The 18,475-nt window shown below is 36.3% G+C and overlaps 1 protein-coding gene and 1 pseudogene across 1 annotated transcript in view; one reads left to right on the top strand and one right to left on the bottom strand.

Annotated features, from left to right (window-relative positions):
• Positions 1–18,475, bottom strand: part of RPS6KA6 (ribosomal protein S6 kinase A6) — a 207,446-nt gene that overhangs the window by 169,426 nt on the left and 19,545 nt on the right. The gene's annotated exons all lie outside the window — the stretch shown is intronic.
• LOC120225129 lies at positions 15,573–15,740 on the top strand (annotated as a pseudogene).

Genomic DNA, 18,475 nt, shown 5'->3' with positions numbered 1-18,475 from the left:
TCCCTACACCACCAACTTGGAACCTCCTCTATACATTTTAAATGGGTGAATTGTATGGTATGTAAATTGTGTTTCAGTAAAGCTGTTTATTTTTTTAATGGCTAAGAATTTCCCAAATAAGGTGAATGATATAAATTTACAATTTCAAGAAGATCAGTAAACCTCAAAAGGGATAAAGTTAAAGGAAGCCACCCCAAAGCATATCTTAGTCTACTTTAAAACAAAAGAGAAAATGGGGAAAAGTCTTGAGAGAAGAGAGAGGAAACAAACATATAAACATCTAATTGAGTAACTACAGATTTCTCATAAGATATCATAGAGGTCAGAAAACAGAGGAATATTTACCTGAGATATTTGGAAACTTGTGTTAATACAAAAATATATACATGAATTTGTATAGAAGATTTCCTTGTAATTGTCAAAAATTGTAATCATTCCAGATGTCTTTCAACTGATAGGTAGAGAAAGAATACTACTCATCAGTAAAAAAGAAGAGTGACTGATACTTTCAACAACATGCATTACTTTTAAATGCATTGTGCTAACTGAATGAATCCCAGACCCAAAAAGATAAATGTACAACTACATGTATATGACAAACTGAAAAATGCAAACCTATAGGGAAATAATTTGTATCACTATTTTCCAGGGGGAAGAAATAGAGGAAGGGGAATAATAATTAGCAAAGAAATGGAATGATCTAGGGGCGCCTGGGTGGCTTAGTCGGTTAAGCGTCCGACTTTCTCTTTGGTCATGATCTCTCTGTTCTTGGGTTTGAGTCCCGCTTCGGGCTCTGTGCTGACTGCCAGCTCGGAGCCTGGAGCCTGTTTCAGAGTCTGTCACTCCCTCTCTCTGACCCTTCCCTGCTCACGCTGTCTCTCTCTCTCTCTCTCCTAGAAATAAATAAAACATTTAAAAAGAAAAAAGAAATGGAATGATCTATTTGACACATTCAACAACATGGATCAACGTCAAATACATTATTGTAAAAGAAAAAAACAACACCCTGAAAAGGCTACTGCATGATTCCATTAATATGGCATTGAAGCAAAGGTAAAACTATAAGATAGAGAGCAGGATTCAGCAGTTGTTAGAGGTGAAGCTACAGGTGGGGTAAACTACCGAGGCAACAATGGGAATTTTGGAGGGTGATGGGAATATTCATATCTTGATTCTGGTTAAGGTTACAGAATTCTATGTACCTATCCAAACTCAGAAACATACATGAAAATGAGTGAATTTTACTGTATATAAATTTTACAGTAAGTGTATTAAGGAAATGATCCAGTATTATTTATTAGATTAGCATATTTACTTTTTTCCCTTTTTTAACCCAGGTAAAACTAGCAAATAACATTAGTTTCAGGTATACACAAAAGATATTTGATACTCACATACACTACAAAAATGATCACCAAAATAAGTTGAGCTCCCATCCATCCCCATATAATTGATCTTCTTCATACATTTGCTCACACCCTAACTCCCTTCCCTTGGATAACCACCAATCTGTTCTCTGTACCTATACATTTTGTTCATTTGTTTTGTTTTTTAGATCCCACATATAAGTGAAATCATGTGAGATTTGTTTTTGACTTATTTCACTTAGCATAATATCATCAATGTCTATCCATGTTGTCGCAAATTACAAGATTTACTTCTTTTTATGGCTCTGTAGTATTCCAAGGTGTATAAGTACCACATCTTTATCCATTCATCCATACATGACACTTAGGTTAATTCTCTATCTTGGATATTATAAATAACATTGCAATGAACATAGGGATATATATATGTATGTGTGTGTGTGTGTACACATACACACACATTTGAATTTGAATTAGTGTTTTGTTTTCTTTGGATAAATACCCAGAAGTGGAAAGGTGGGATAATATGGCAGTTTTATTTTTAATTTGAGGAACATCCATACTGTTTTCCATAGTGGCTATACCATTTACATTCCCACCAAGTGTCAAGATTATCTTTTCAACATTATCTAGCACATGTTGTCTTCTCTTTTTGATAATAGCCATTTTGACAGGTATGAGATGATATCTCATTAGGGCATTAGTTTTTTGTTATTGAGTTGTATGAATTATTTATATATTTTGGATGTTAGCCCTTTACTGGATACATGATTTACAAATATTTTCTCCCATTCTGTTCTCCTTCACTATGCCAAAAGTTTTTAGCTTGATGTAGCATCATTTATTTGTTTTTACTTTCATTGTCACTGCCATTGGAGCCAGATCCAAATATCTCTAAGAACAATGTCATAGAACTTATCACCTATCTTCTAGTTTTATTATTTCTGGTCATACATTGAAAGCTTTAATCTATCTTGAGTTAGTTTCTGTGTATGACGGATGACACTGGTCTTTTTTTAGCCTATTACATATGACTGTCCAGTTTCCCCAAAACCACTTATAGAAGAGACTGTCCTTGCAACATTATTATTCTTGGCTCCTTTGTCATAAATTGACCATACATGTGTGGGTCTACTTAAGGGCTCTCTATTCTGTTCCACTGATCTATATGTCTGTTTTTAATACGACACTGATTTGATTACTATAGTTTAATAATATAGTCTGAAATCAAAGAATGTGATTCTTCCAGCTTTATTCTTTTTCAAGATTGCTTTGGATATTCAGGGTCTTTTGTGGTTCCATATAAATTTTAATATTATTTGTTTTGCCTTTGTGACAATACCATTGAAATTTTCATAAGGATTGCACTGAATTTGTAGATTTCTTAATACTATGGAGATTTAACAACATTAATTCTTCCAATTCATAAGCACAAAATATATTTCCATTTATTAATGCTTTTAATATCTTTCATCAATATCTTACAGTTTTTAGTGCACAGGTCTTTCACTTCCTTATAAATTTATTCCTAGGTATTTTATTCTCTTTGATGCTATTGTAAATTGAATTGTTTTCGTAATTCTCTTTCTGGTAGTTTGTTATTAGTGTATAAAAACACAAGTAATTTCTGTATTGGTATCCTGCCATTTTACTGATGTTTTATTTCTAAAAGTTTTTTGGCAGAGTCTTCAGGGTTTTCTATAGACACATCATGAAGTCTGCAAACAGTGGAAGTTTTACTTCATCCTTTAAATTTGTATTCCTTTTATTTATTTTATCTTGCCTAATAGCCATGTTTAAATCTTCCAATATTCTGTTGAATAAAAGTGATGAGTGCATACCCTTGTCTTATTCCTGATCTTAGTGGAAAATCTTTCAGCCTTTCATCACTGAGTATGATAATTGCTGTGGGTTTTGACACATGACCTTTATTATAATGAGGTACATTCTCTTTATATTCACATTGTTGAGAGCTTTTCAGTTTCTATTAAGAGGATCATATTAGTTTTATCTTTCATTTTCTTTTTTTTTTATTTTATTTTTTTTAAAGTTTTTTATTTATTTCTAGGAGAGAGAGAGAGAGACAGCGTGAGCAGGGGAGGGTCAGAGAGAGAGGGAGTCACAGACTGAAACAGGCTCCAGGCTCTGAGCTGGCAGTCAGCACAGAGCCCGACGCGGGGCTCGAACCCACGAACCGTGAGATCATGACCCGAGCGAAAGTCGGACGCTTAACCAACTACGCCACCCGGGCGCCCCGTATCTTTCATTTTCTTAATGTGGTGTATCATATTGATTTGCAGATGTTCAACCATCCCTACATCCCTGGAATTAATTCCACTTGATTATGGTGAATGATTCTTTGAATGTGTTATTGAATTCAATTTGGTAATGCTTTGTTGAGTATGTTTGCATCTATGTTCATCAGGGATATTAATTTATAATTTTTTCATGTCCTTGTCTGGTTTTGGTATCAAATTAATGCCTGCCTGGTAAAGTGGGTTTGGAACCATTGCTTCCTCTTCAATTTTTCAGAAGAGTTTGAGAAGGATAAGTGTTAAATCATCTTTGAATGTTTGTTTGGTAGAGGTAACAATGAAGCTGTCTAGTCCTGGATATTTGTTTGTTGGGAGGTTTTTGATTATTGTTTCAATTTCCTTATTAGTAATCAGTCTACACAGATTTTCTACTTCTTTATAATTCAGTTCTGGAAGATCGTATGTTTCTAAGAACTTGTCCATTTGTTCCTTTTTCACTTTGTTGGCATAATTATTCATAGTAGTATATTATGATCTTTTGTACATCTGTGATATTGGCTGTAATAGCTGTTTCATTTTTTAAAATTTTTTTAATGTTTTATTTATTTCTAGGAGAGAGAGAGAGACAGCGTGAGCAGGGGAGGGTCAGAGAGAGGGAGTGACAGATTCTGAAACAGGCTCCAGGCTCTGAGCTGGCAGTCAGCACAGAGCCCGACGCGGGGCTCGAACCCAGGAAACACGAGATCATGACCTAAGCGAAAGCCGGACGCTTAACCGACTAAGCCACCCGGGCGCCCCTTTCATTTCTGATTTTACTTATTTGAGCCTTCTCTCTTTTTTTCTTGGTGAGTCTACCTAATGGTTTGTCAATTTTTTCATCCTTTCAAAGACACAGGACTTAGTTTCACTGATCTATTGTTTTTTGTCTGTGTTTCATTTATTTCACTTCTGATCTTTATTATTTCATTCCTTCTACTAACTTCTGGCTTTGTTTGTTCTTTTCCTATTCCCTGTGTGAAGTTATTAATTTGAAAAAAAATTTTCCTATCAGGTAGACCTCTATAGCTATGAACTTCTGTTTTAGAAATGCTTTTGCTGTCTCCCATAGATTTTGATAAGTTGTATTTCCATTTTCATTTATTCAAGTTTTTTAAATTTCCCCTTTAATTCCCATTTTCTTGCAGTTGAGTTCTAGGTTCATACCACTCTCACTGTAAAAGATGCTCAATATGATTTCAATCTTCTTAAATATATTGCCACCTGTTTTGTGACCTAATGTGATCTATCCTGGAAAACTTCCCATATGCATGTGCAACGAATGTGTATTCTGCTGTTTTGGATGAAATGTCCCATATGTATCTATTAAATCCATCCAGTTTAATATGTCCATTAAGGCCATTGTTTCCTCACTGAGTTTTGATGATCTATCCTTTGAAGTAAGTGGGGTATTAAAACCTCCTACTATTATTGTGTGCTGTGACTTTCTCTCTTTAAGCCTGTCACCACTTGCTTTTTATATTTAGGTATTCCTAATTTGGGTGCCTTAACTATTTACAAATTCATATCCTTTTGTTGGATTGACCTCTTTATGATTACATAATACCCTTTTTGACTTTTATTACAGTCTTTGTCTCGTCTTTTTTGTTTGATATGAATATAGTTACACCAGCTTTCTTTTCATTTCCATTTTCATTTCTTTTTCCATTCCTTCACTGTAAGACTGTGTGTGTCCTTAGACCTTACATGAATATCCTGTAGGCAAGAGATGAAGCTTGCATTTTAATCCATTCATCCATTCTATGTCTTTTGATTGAATATGTAGTCTGTTTACATTTGAAGAAATTATTGACAGCAATTCATGTATTGTCATTTTGTTGTTTTCAGGCCTTTTTTTTTTTTTTTTGTAGTTTTGTTTCTTTTTTCTTTCTTCTTTTGCTCTCTTCCCTTGTGGTTTTGATGAATGTCTCTAGTGATATGTTTAAATTCCTTTATCACTATATTTTGTGTATGTAATGTGTTTTCATTGTGGTTACCATGAGGTTCACACATAACAGTCTTTATATACAGCAGTCAGTTTTAAGTTACTAGCACTTAGGGGCGCCTGGGTGGCTTAGTTGGTTAAGCTTCCGACTTTCGCTTAGGTCATGATCTCGCGGTTCGTGGGTTCGAGCCCCGCGTCGGGCTCTGTGCTGACTGCCAGCTCAGAGCCTGGAGCCTGTTTCGGAGTCTGTGACTCCCTCTCTCTCTGACCCTCCCCTACTCATGCTGTCTCTCTCCTAGAAATAAATAAAACATTTAAAAAAAATTAAAAAAAAAGTTACTAGCACTTAAATCTGAACACACTGTAAAAACTCCACATTTTTACCCACTACATTTTATGTTTTCATGTCATATCTTATATATATATTTTTTTTAAGTTTTAAATTTATTGATTTATTTAATTAGAGAGCAAGCGAGTGCACGAGCAGGGTAGGGACAAAGAGAGAGAGAGAGTATCTCAAGCAGATGCAGAGCCCAACAGAAGGTTCAATCCCCCGAACTGCAGGATCATGACCTGAGCGGTAATCAAGAGTCAGACACTTAACCAAATGAGCCACCCAGGCGCCCCCATATTTCATACCATTATTATGGGTATCCCTTAACTAATTATTGTATAATTTTACTACTTTTGTCTTTTAACTTTCATACTAGCTTTATATGTGGCTAATCCACTACCTTCCTATATATTCACCTTTACAAGAAGATTTTTACTTTCACATGTTTTATTGTTTTTAGTGCCTTTTCTTTTCAGGTTAGGAAAGATCGTTTAGCATTTCTTGTAAGGCCAGTTCACTGACAATGATCTCCTTTAGCTGTGACTTCTCTGGAAAACTTTTAATCTCTCATTCAATTCTGAATGATAGCTTTGCCAAGTAAAGTATTCTTGATTGGAAGTTCTTTCCTTTTAGCACTTTGAATATATCATGCCACTCCCTTCCAGCCTTATTTCTGCCCCAAAATCAGCCCCCAGTCTTATGGAGGGTCCCTTGCATATAACAATTTATTTTTCTCTTGCTCCTTTTAAGATTCTTTTTCTTTAGGGACACCTGGGTGGCTCAGTCAGTTAAGTGTCCAACTTCAGCTCAGTCATGATCTCATGGTTCATGGGTTGGAGCCCCGTGTCGGGCTCTGTGCTGACGGCTAGCTCAGAGACTGGAGACTGCTTCAGATTCTGTATCTCCCTCTCTCTCTGACCCTCCTCTCCTCACACACTCTCTCTCTCAGAAAGAAATAAAATATTTTAAAAAAATTTAATTCTTTTTCCTTAATTTTTGACTTTTAATTATGTTGTGTCTCTGTGGACCTCTTAGGATTCATTTTACTTGAAACTCTGGGCTTCATAGACCTGGATGTCTGCTTCCTCCCCCAGTTAGGGAAGTTTTCAGCCTTTATTTCTTCAAGTAAATTTTCTGCCACTTTCTCTCTCTATCCTTTGGGAACTCTATTATATAAATATTATTCCACTTGTTCCATGAGTCTTTTAAGCTATCTGCACTTTAATTTTGTTTTCTTTTGCTCTTTTTTGGGCTACTTCTACTTCCCTATCTTCCAGGTCCCTGCTTTCTTCTTCCACTTTAACCAGTCTGCTATTAAACCCCCCTCATGTATTTTTCATTGCAGTCATTGTACTCTTCAGCTCTGTGACTTCTGTTTGGTACTTCCCTGTTTTCTAACTCTTCACTGAAGTTCTCACTGTGTTCATCATTCTTCTCTCAAGGTCAGTGAGTGTCTTCATGACCATTAATTTGAATTCTTTACCAGGAAGATTCTTCCATTTAATTAAGGTCTTTTTCTGAAGTTTTCTGTTGTTCTTTTGTTTGGAACATATTCCACTTCCTCATTTTGCTTGACTTTGTGTTTATGTACTAGGCAAAACAACTACTTCTCCCAGTCTTGAAGGAGTGTCTTTGTGTAGAAGGTAAAACTTGTCATTAAATCTTGTCCTAGCTCTTGACTATCTTTCAAACCTTTGTGATTGTCTAAGTAGCCTGATTTACCCTTAATAGGTCCCACTGGTTGAGGGTATACTAAAATCTGATAGTTTCTGAAAAGTAGTGATCTCATTCAGCACCTAGGCTCAGTCTGATTGTAAATCAGTTCCAGGAGCGCCTGGGTGGCTCAGCTGCTTGAGCATCTGACTTTGGCACAGATCATGATCTCGCAGTTTGTGAGTCTGAGCCCCACATTGAACTGTGCTAACAGCTCACAGCCTGAATCCTGCTTTGGATTCTGTGTCTCCCTCTCTTTCTGACCCTCCCCTGCTCACACAAACACACACTCTCTCTCTCAAAAATAAATAAACATTAAAAAATGTTTTTAAAAAGCCAGTTCTTCAGGCAACAGCATTTAAAGTATGCAAATATAGAGTCAAATCACACTCACAGACCCTACCCACCTTCAGAACAGGAGATCTGGATTTGTCCCTGGGTGAATGTTGTAAGAATTAGGGCTTCAGACAAGTATAAGAAGTTCCTTTCTGGGAGGGACAAGTGATCTATGGCAAGGCCAAGCATGGGGCACACAGACGGTGTCTCCTTGACTACATTACCTGAGTGCCTCTGTAGCCTTTAGATTTCTGACAAACCTGAAGCCTGTGCCTTATCTGAAGTGTCAGGACAATGAAATGAGCCTTTTTCATGTGCAAACTGGAGAGGTGTGTTTCAGTCTGTTGTGTAGTCCCCTGGGTGTGGTATCCTGCCCAGAAACATCTATCTGATTGTTATGCTGCAGAGCCCAGGCGCATAAGCTCCACCAATCAAAAAACCCATGGAATCAAGAGGCATCCCCTGTGTGGACTATATTCACACACCACGTTTAGCAGGTTGCAGGAGAGTGTTGGAGGCAGGGTATGCCCATGTCTTTAGTGAGGCCATGAAAGAGTGCTGGGAACAGGGCATGCTCACAAACTTAGTAATGCTAGAAAAGAGCCCCTAGTGGTGGGGCATGTCCATGGATTTAGGAGGTCCTGAAGGAACACTGAGGGGGTGGGTGGGCACCACTATGGCTTTACTAAAGCCAGGAAAGAGTGTTTGGAGCAGTGCATGCCTATAGCTTTAGTGATGGTATAAAATAACATGGGAGTGGGCACCCAATGAATTTAGCAAGGCAGGGAAAGAGAACTGGCTGGCAGATGTGCATAGTTTAGCAATGCTGGAGAAGAGCACTGGCAGCAAGGCATGTCCTCAGCTTTAGCGAAGTTGTATCCACACATCACCTATGCTAGGTAATGGAAGGTGCAAAAAAAAAAAAAATGGTGCTCTCCAGCATTTCCATGAGGAAAATCACAACCAATCCTTGCCCCTCCAGCAGACTCTAAGATTAGCAACCTAATCACCTTCACATATAATCCACTCAACCTCTCAAACTGCTGACTTCCTGCTTGTTCCAAGGATAAATTAGTCCATGAACAAGCCCCTTTGAAGTAGTATCTCAGATCCCCACAGATCCCCAAGTGTCCTGTGTATAAGAATATTGATTCCCAAAGCCAGATGTTCTAGGGACCTTGTCTCTCTTGTACATGCCCCTTGAGAGTGGACAGGACCCGTGTCTTACTTCCAATCAACAAAATATGGCAAACTTGATGAGATTTCACTTCTGTGTTGTGTTATCTAAGATGTTAGAGACTTTCTTTGCTGGCTTGATTGAAGTGGTCACGTTGAAGAAGCCCAGCAAGCATGGCAGGCTCTAGGAACTGAGAGCAGCCTCCAGTTAACAACCAGGAAGAAGCCAAGGTCCTCAGTCCTACAACTGCAAAGAAAGGGATACTGCCAATAATCTGAGGGAGTTTAGAAGTAGGTTCTTCCCCAATCAGGCCTCCACATAACAATGTAGGACATCTGAAAACTTCACTATAGCTATGTAGGACTCCTTAAGAAGAAAACCTAACTTAGCAATGCCTGGACATCTGGCCCATATAAACTGTGAAATAATAAATGTGTCTTGGTTTAAGCAACAAAGTTTATGGAAATTTGTTATGCAACAGTGCATATTTAATAGAGTCAATATTACTACCGGACAAAAAGTGTATATGATTTAGAATTTTCCACTAAAACTTTCTCGAGAAAATGTTTACTATTTAATACTTTTAGATTATATTTTTACTTATTAAATTCATGTCTTTGTTCTCATTTGGTAGGCATGAAACTGTAAATTACATGCATTTAAATGACCTAGGAAAAATAATCAAGTAGAGCCACATTTTTGTTAAACAAAATATGACCAATAGGGCTAGCTAATTAATTTTGGTTTTAATTCATTTAAAATTGAACAGTTATATTTTTGTCCTCTAATCCTGTTTTCTGAAAAATCAATTACTAACTTAATAAGCAGAGTATAATGAACATAATATCACATTCCTATACCAATCATGGCTATTTCTCTGTATTAGGAGCTATCCCTTTGAACATAAATTATCAACAGTGCAGCTTTGCTGTTATGAAGAAGTTGCCAAAGTAAAATGCAATGCGCCCATGGGCACCTAGGTGGCTCAGTCAGTTAAGCATCTGACTCTGCTCAGGTCATGATCTCACGGTTCGTGGGTTCCGCCCCGCATCAGGCTCTGTGCTGACATCTCAGAGTCTGGAGCCTATTTCAGATTCTGTGTCTCCCTCTCTCTCTGCCCCTCACCCTTGTTGGTTCATTCTCTCTCTCTCTCTCTCTCTCAAAATTAAATAAATATTAAAAAATTACTTAAAAAATGCAATGAGCCCAGAACATATCCATAATATGATTAGCCTCTTCAAAATAATTCCACCACAGGTGAGAATGTGAAGAAATTGGAGACTTTGAAGCACTGCTGATGGCAATGTAAGATAGTACAGCAGCCATGAAAAACAGTATATCAATTCTTAGAAAAAAATTAAAAATAAAATGACCATAATATCAAGCAACCCCATTTCCAGTTATATACCCAAAAAACCTGAAAGCAGGATCTCTGAGATATTTGTATAGCATGTTCAAAGAAAAGCTATTTATAATAACCAAAAGGTGTAAGCAACACAAGTGTCTATTAACAGCTGAATGAATACACAAAACATGGTATATGCATACAATGGAATATTACTCACCCTTAAAAGGAAGCAAATTTTCACATATGCTACAACATGGATGAATCTGAAAGATGTTATGCTAAGTGAAATTCATCAGTCACAAAAAGACCAACATTGTACGCTTCCATTTATATGAGAAATCTAGAGTAGTCATATTCACAGAGACAGAAATAAAAATGGTGTTTGGGGCTGGGAAGTGGGGAAAATTGGGATTAATTGTTTAATGATTAAAGGGTTTCATGGGGCGCCTGGGTGGCTTAGTCGGTTAAGCGTCCGATTTTCGCTTAGGTCATGATCTCGCGGTTCGTGGGTTCGAGCCCCGCGTCGGGCTCTGTGCTGACTGCCAGCTCAGAGCCTGGAGCCTGTTTCGGAGTCTGTCACTCCCTCTCTCTCTGACACTCCCCTGCTCACGCTGTCTCTCTCTCTTCTAGAAATAAATTAAACATTAAAAAAAAATAAAGGGTTTCAGTTTTTCAAGATGAAGAGCTCTGAAGATTAATTGTACAACAATATAAAGATGCTTTACTGAACTGTACACTTAAAAATGGATAAAATGCCAAATCAATATTTAAATACTATAAAAATAATAAAACAATAATTCCACTATGTCAGATAAATTTCTTGTCATATGCATCGAGACTTAAAGCTTTTTGATGAAAGATAATGCACTTTATTCATTAGAAAGGCATAGTAGTACCATCATGAAAACAGCAATGTTTTAATGTCAAGCAAATCTAGATTCCAATTCTAAAACCCCATTTTTACTGTCTTGAGAAAGTTTCTTAAACTTTCTAAGTCTCAATTCCTTCATTTGTAAAATAAGCAACTTAGGGTTGTTGTAATGATTGATATGATGTTCTTAAAACAACTGGCAGTATCTGACATGTGCTCAATAAAATGCCTGATGTGTGAATGTTGTCCTGCCAAAAAGAAAACACAAAATGTATATGAAATACTTCAATAATACACCAAAGGTGAATGATGCTACCTATATACAAAATAATAGAGGGGCACCTGGGTGGCTCAGTCAGTTAAGCATCTGAATTCGGCTCAGGTCATGACCTTGCAGTTTGTGGGTTCAAGCCCAGTGTCAGGCTCTGTGTTCACAACTAGCTCAGAGCCTGGAGCCTGTCTTCAGATTCTGTGTCACCCTCTCTCTCTGACCCTCCCCTGTTCTCTCTCTCTCTCAGAAATAAATAAAACATCACAAAAATTAAAAAAATAATAGATCTGTGAATCAAAACTTACTATTACATCATGATATGGTACTGATTTAACAGTTTTAGTTTCAATATGTCATCGAATTGTGGGAAGATTACTTTGAAATTAATGATGAAATTGGGGCAGCTGGATGGCTCAGTAGGTTGAGCGTCCAACTTCGGCTCAGGTCATGATTTCATGATTTGTTGAGTTTGAGCCCTACCTCAGGGTCTGTGCTGACAGCTCAGAACCTGGAGTCTGCTTAGGATCATGTTTCTCCCCCTCTCTCTTCCCCTCCCCTGATCACACTCTGTCTCTCTCAAAAATAAATAAACATTGGGGTGCCTGGGTGGCTCAGTCGATTAAGCATCTGCTTCAGGTCAGGTCATGATCTAACGGTTCCTGAGTTTGAGCCCGGCATCAGGCTCTGAGCCAACAGCTCAGAGCTTCCTTCAGATTCTGTATCCCTCTCTCTCTGCTCCACCCCCGCTCACTCTGTCTCTCAAAAATTAATTTAAAAAACATTAAATTTTTAAAATAAACATTAAAAATTAAAATAATGATGGAATCATTTTTGGTCAACTTGGAATTAATCTTACAAATCATAATGGTACATACATACTCATGAAAATACACCTTGCTTTAAGAATTACAAATTGAACATAAGTGAAGCATATCTTTGTATATTTTTACTATAATATACTTTATCAATTTCACTAAGTCTTTTTTAGTTGGACATTTCCGAGGATAAAGGTCATTTTGTTTCAATTCTACATGGAGGGTTTCATTTACATCCTGATATTAAAATCATCAAATATTTTCAAAGCTTTATGAAGAGTCATGGACATAAAAGTTATGGCCATTTCCCCAATAGACTATCATTTTAATCTTTCAAATTGAATTTTATAGTCAACACACTATGAAAAATTTGATAGCTCCTACAATGCTCACTTAAAATGGTTTGTTGGATCTTTTCTGGCTTTCTAATTATACAATATTCCTGTTGTTTTTATTCCAATAGGTTAGTCCTTAGAAATACCCACCTAATCACTGTCACTGCATCAGGGCAATTTTAAGAAAGGACAATTCTGGGGGTACCTGGGTGGCTTGGTCAGTTAAGCATCCAACTTCATCTCAGGTCATGATCTCACAGTTCATGAGTTCAGCCCCACATAGGGTTCTGTGCTGACAGCTTGGAGCCTGGAGCCTGCTTTGGATTCTCTCTCTCTCTCTCTCTCTCTCTCTCTCTCTCTCACACACACACACACACACACACACATGCACACACACACAGAAATAAACATTTAAAAAAAGAAAGTACAATTCTGTTTCAAATTGATCTGAAAGATCTGTCTTATAGAGTCTCATGATGGTCAAGAGTGTACCAACCCCAAGCTACTATCCCTCTAACTCAATTATTCAAAAACAGTTATAAGGTTCTGATATAAAACATATAGGCTGATAAAGGATAAAAACAGAGTCCAAACTTAAATGTGAATGATCTTTGAAGTATTTACCATTGGGGTTACCTGTGCTTTCAAATGTCAACTCATCAAGACTCAATGCCACACCATCCCTTTTTCCTTCCACCATACCACAGACTTCTATCTATAAATACTGTCTTACCTATTATATGTTATATCTATTTCATCCCTCTATCAGACTGTAAGCTCCCTGAGGAAAGGGATCATGGATTACAACTCTTCATAACCCTAGTATCCAGCATATTATTTAAAACACAGTAGATCATGGAAAGATATTTCTGGAACAGAATGACTGTATTTGTAATCTGAAGGAAATAATGTAAAAATAACTTCAATAATAAATAACTGTGATAGGTGTACCTTAGATTATATTTTCTTACTTAAAATATCTAAACTTTAAAAATTAATCATAAAGTATTTCCAGTAAGTCATTTGGCTGTCTATTCTCTTAATTTAAAATTCTAACAGCTAATAAAATTAAAATTAAAAATTAAAAAAAATTCTAACAGCTAACAGAAATTTATCTCTTTCAAAATCATTTAAAAACACATAGCTTGTGTCATTCGTATGATTTTTAAAAAGTATCTTATAAATTCTTGATATATTTATGGAAATTATTTCAAAGGGTTATTTTTTTCAGAGTTAGATTCTTAATCCCAAATTTTATCAATAGAATTAGTACAAACTTAACTTCATGAATCACATTCTCTTTTTTAAATTTTAATTCTAGTATAGTTAACACAGTGTTATATTAGTTTCTGGTGTACAATAGAGCAATTCAACAATTCCATACATCACACAGTGCTCATTATGAAAAGTGCACTCCTTAGTCCCCATCACTTATTTTACCCATTGCCCCATCCCCTCTAGTAATCATCAATTTATTCTCAATCATTAAGTCTGTTTGTTGATTTCTCTCTCTCTCTCTCTCTCTCTCTCTCTTTCATTTGTTTTGCTCTTTGGTTTCTTAAATTGCACATAAGAGTGAAATTATATGATACTTATCTTGCTCTATTTATTTTGCTTATCATTATACTCTGTAGCTCCATCCATGTCCATACAAATGGCAAGATTTCATTCTTTTAATGGCTGAATATTATTCCACTCTACACATATACCACTTTTTCTTCATACATTCATCTATTGATGGACACGTGGGCTGCTTCCATAATTTGGCTATTCTAAATAATGCTCCTGTGTACATAGAGGAACATGTATCACTCATAATTAGTGTTTTTGTATTCTTTGGGTAAATACCCAAGAGTGAGATAGCCGGATTTTAGGGTAGTTCTGTTTTTAACTTTTTGAAGTACCTCCACAGTGTTTTCCACAGTAGCTGCACCAGTTTGCATTCCTACCAACAGTGCAAAAGTGTTCCTTTTCTCCAAATCCTTGCCAAAACTTGTTTCTTGTGTTTTTTATTTTAATCACAGTCACAGGTGTGAGGTGATATCTCATTGTAGTTTTGATTTGCATTTACCTGGTGATGAATGATGTTGAACATCTTTTCATGAGTCTGTTGGCGATCTAGATATCTTCTCTGGAAAAATGTTCATATCTTTGGACCATTTTTAAGTGGGTTATTTGAGTTTTGGGCATTCAGTTTTATAAGTTCCTTATATATTTTGGAAACTAACACTTTTCCAGATATGTCATTTGCAAATATCTTCTCCCATTTCCTAGGTTGCCTTTAGCTTTGTTGATTGTTTCTTTTGCTGAATCTTTTTATCTTGACATAGCTCCAAACATTCATTCCCACTTTTATGTCCCTTGCCTAAGGAGACATATCTCGTAAGAAGTTGCTCTGGCTTATATCAGACACATTACTGCCTGAGCTCTCTTCTAGAATTTTTACGGTTTCAGATCTCACACAGGGCTTTAATCCTTTTTGAATTTGTTTGTCTATGGTGTAAGAGAATAGTCCACTTTCATTCTTTTGCATGTAGCTGACCAGGTTTCCTAACAACATTGTTAAAGAGATTGCCTTTTTTCTATTGGATATTCTTTCCTGCTTTGTTGAAGATTAATTGCCCATAAGATTCTGGGTTTATTTCTGGGTTTATTTATTTTCTATTCTGTTCCATCAATCTATGTAGTGTAGTTTTGTGCCAGTACCATATTATTTTGATTACAACAGCTTTGAAATATAACTTGAAGTCTAGAATTATGATACCTCCAAGCTTTGCGCAGTGGCAGTATCGTAGCCAATGAGGTTTATCCGAGGCGCGATTATTGCTAATAGAATTATGATACCTCCACTTTGACTTTTTCAAAATTGCTTTCACTGTCTGAGGTCTTTTGTGTTTCTATTCTAGCTCTGTGAAAAATGCTGTTAGTATTTTGATAGGGATTACATAATGGTGTAGATCATTTTGGGTGATCCACTTTGGGTGGATCACTTTGGGTAGTATAGACATTTTAACAGTATTTGTTCTTACAATCCATGAGCATGGAATATCCATTTCTTTGTGTTGTCTTAAATTTCTTTCATCAGTGTCGTAAAGTTTTCAGAGTACAGGTCTTTCACCTCTATGGTTATCATATGGTTTGTGGTATAATTGTAAATGTGACTGCTTTCTTAATTTCTCTTTCTGCTGCTTCATTATAGGTGTATAAAAATACAACATTTTGGGAGCCTGGGTGGCTCAGTTGGTTAAGTGTCTGACTCTTGATTTCAGTTCAGGTCATGATCTCGTGGTTTTGAGTTTGAGACCCACACTGGTTTCTGTGCTGATGGTGTGGAGCCTGCTTGGGATTCTGTCTCTTACTCTCTGCCCCTTCCCTATTTGTGCACGCTTTTTCTCTCAAAAGTAAATAAACTTTAGAAATAAAGACATTCAACATTTTTCTGCACAATGAGTTTGTATCCTGAGACTTTACTGAATTTGTTTACCAGTTCTAGTAGTGTTTTGGTGGAGTCTTTTGGGTTTTCTAAACATAGTATCATGTCATCTGCAAACAGTAACAGTTTTACTTCTTCCTTGGGTGCCTTTTATTTCTTTTTGTTGTCTCATTGCTGTGGCTAGGTCTTTCAGTACTAGTTGAAGAATAGTGCGTAGAGTGGACATCTTCATCTTGTTCCTGACCTTAGGGGGAAAGCTCTCAGTTTTTCCTCATTGAGTATGAGGTTTGCTATGGGTTTTTAATCTATGCCCTTTATTCTGTTGAGGTATGTTCTCTCTAGTCCTACTTTGTTGAGGGTTTCTATCATGAATGGATGTTGTATCGTGTCTAAAGATTTTTTTGTGTCTATTGAAATGATCATATGGTCCTTATCCTTTCTTACTGATGTGATGTATCATGTTGATTGACTTGTGAATACTGAGCACCCTTGTAGCTTGGGAATAAATCCCACTTGATCATGGTGAATGATTTTTTAAATGTATTGTTGGATTCTGTTTGCTAGTATTTTGTTGAGGATTTTTGTTTCTATCTTCATCAAAGATAATTGGCCTGTATTTCTATTTTTTTATGGTGTCTTCATCTGGTTATGGTAACAGGGTGATACTGCATTAGTACAATGTATTTGGAAGTTTTCTTTCCATTTCTAGTTTTTGGAATAGTTTGAGAAAAAGAGGTACTCATTCTTTTAATGTTAGATTTGCCTGTGAAGCCATCTGGTACTGTACTTTTGTTTGTTGGGAGTTTTTTGATTACTCATTCAATCTCCTTGCTGGTAATAGGTTTGGTCAAAATTTGTGCTTCTTCCTGCTTCAGTTTTGGTAAGTTATATAATTCTAGGAATTTTTCCATTTCTTCTAGATTGCCTAATTTGTTGGCATAAGGTGTTTCATAATAAATATTCTCTTAACAATTGTTTGTATTTCTGTGGTGTTGATTGGTATTTCCCTTCTTTTGTTTGTGATTCTATTTGAGTTCTTTCTCTCCCTCTATTTTTAATGAATCTGACTAGTGGTCTATTCAATTTATTGATCTTTTCAAAGAAACTTCTCTTGGTTTCACTGATCTACTGGTTTTTTTTTTCCTTTCCTTCTTTCTTTCTTTTTTTTTTTTTTTTAGTTTATATATCTTTTATTTCTGTTCTAATCTTTATTATTTCCTTCCTTCTGCTGGCTTTAGGCTTCACTTGTTCTTTTTCTAGCTCCTTTATGTGTGACGATTAGGTTGTTTGAAATTTTTCTTGCCTATTTATTTACTTAGTTTTATTTAATTTCATGTTAGTAACAGTGTAGTCTTGACTTCACAAGTAGAACCCAGTGATTCATCTCTTACATATGACACCAGTGCTCATTCCAGTAAGTACCCTCCTTAATGCCCATCACCCCTTCAACACCCACCTCCCCTACAGCAACCCTGTTTGTTCTCTGTATTTAAGAGTCTCCCTTATGATTTGCCTCCCTCGGGGTTTTTATATTATTTTTCCTTCCCTTCCCCTATGTTCATCTGTTGTGTTTCTCAAATTACACATATGAGTGAAGTCATAGGATAGCTCTTTCTCTGACTTATTTCACTTAGCATAATACACTCTAGTTCCATCCACATTTCTACAAATGGCAAGATTTCATTCCTTTTCATCACCAAGTAAAATTCCACATCTTCTTTATTCATCAGTTGATGGACATGTGGGCTCTGCATAATTTGGCTATTGGTAATAGCATTGCTATAAACATTGGAGTGCATGTGCTCCTTCGAATCGGCACTTTTGAATCCTTTGGATAAATACTTAGTAGTGCAATTGTTAGATCATACAGTAGTGGTTCTATTTTTAATTTTTTGAGGGACCTCCATACTGTTTTCCAGAGTGGTTTCACCACTTTGCATTCCTACAACACTGTAAAAGGGTTCCTCTTTTTCTGCACATCCTTGCCAACATCTGTTGTTTCATAAGTTGTTAATTTTAGCCATTTTGACAGGTTTGAGGTGGTATTTCATTGTGGTTTTGATTGTATTTCCGTGATGATGAGTGATGTTGAGCATCTTTCATGTGTCTATTAGCCATTTGGATGTCTTCTTTGGAAAAGTGTCTATTCTTGCTTCTTAAAGTAGCCCTGTATTGCTATAAATTTCCACTTTAGAACTGCTTTTGCTACATCAAAAGGTTTGGGACCATTGTTTGCATT

This window comes from Hyaena hyaena, unplaced genomic scaffold, assembly GCF_003009895.1.
Source record: "Hyaena hyaena isolate Hyena2069 unplaced genomic scaffold, ASM300989v1 scaffold_1340, whole genome shotgun sequence".
Lineage (NCBI taxonomy): Eukaryota > Metazoa > Chordata > Mammalia > Carnivora > Hyaenidae > Hyaena > Hyaena hyaena.
Note: the sequence above shows the minus strand (reverse complement) of the source record. Positions and strands in the feature narration are given on the sequence as shown.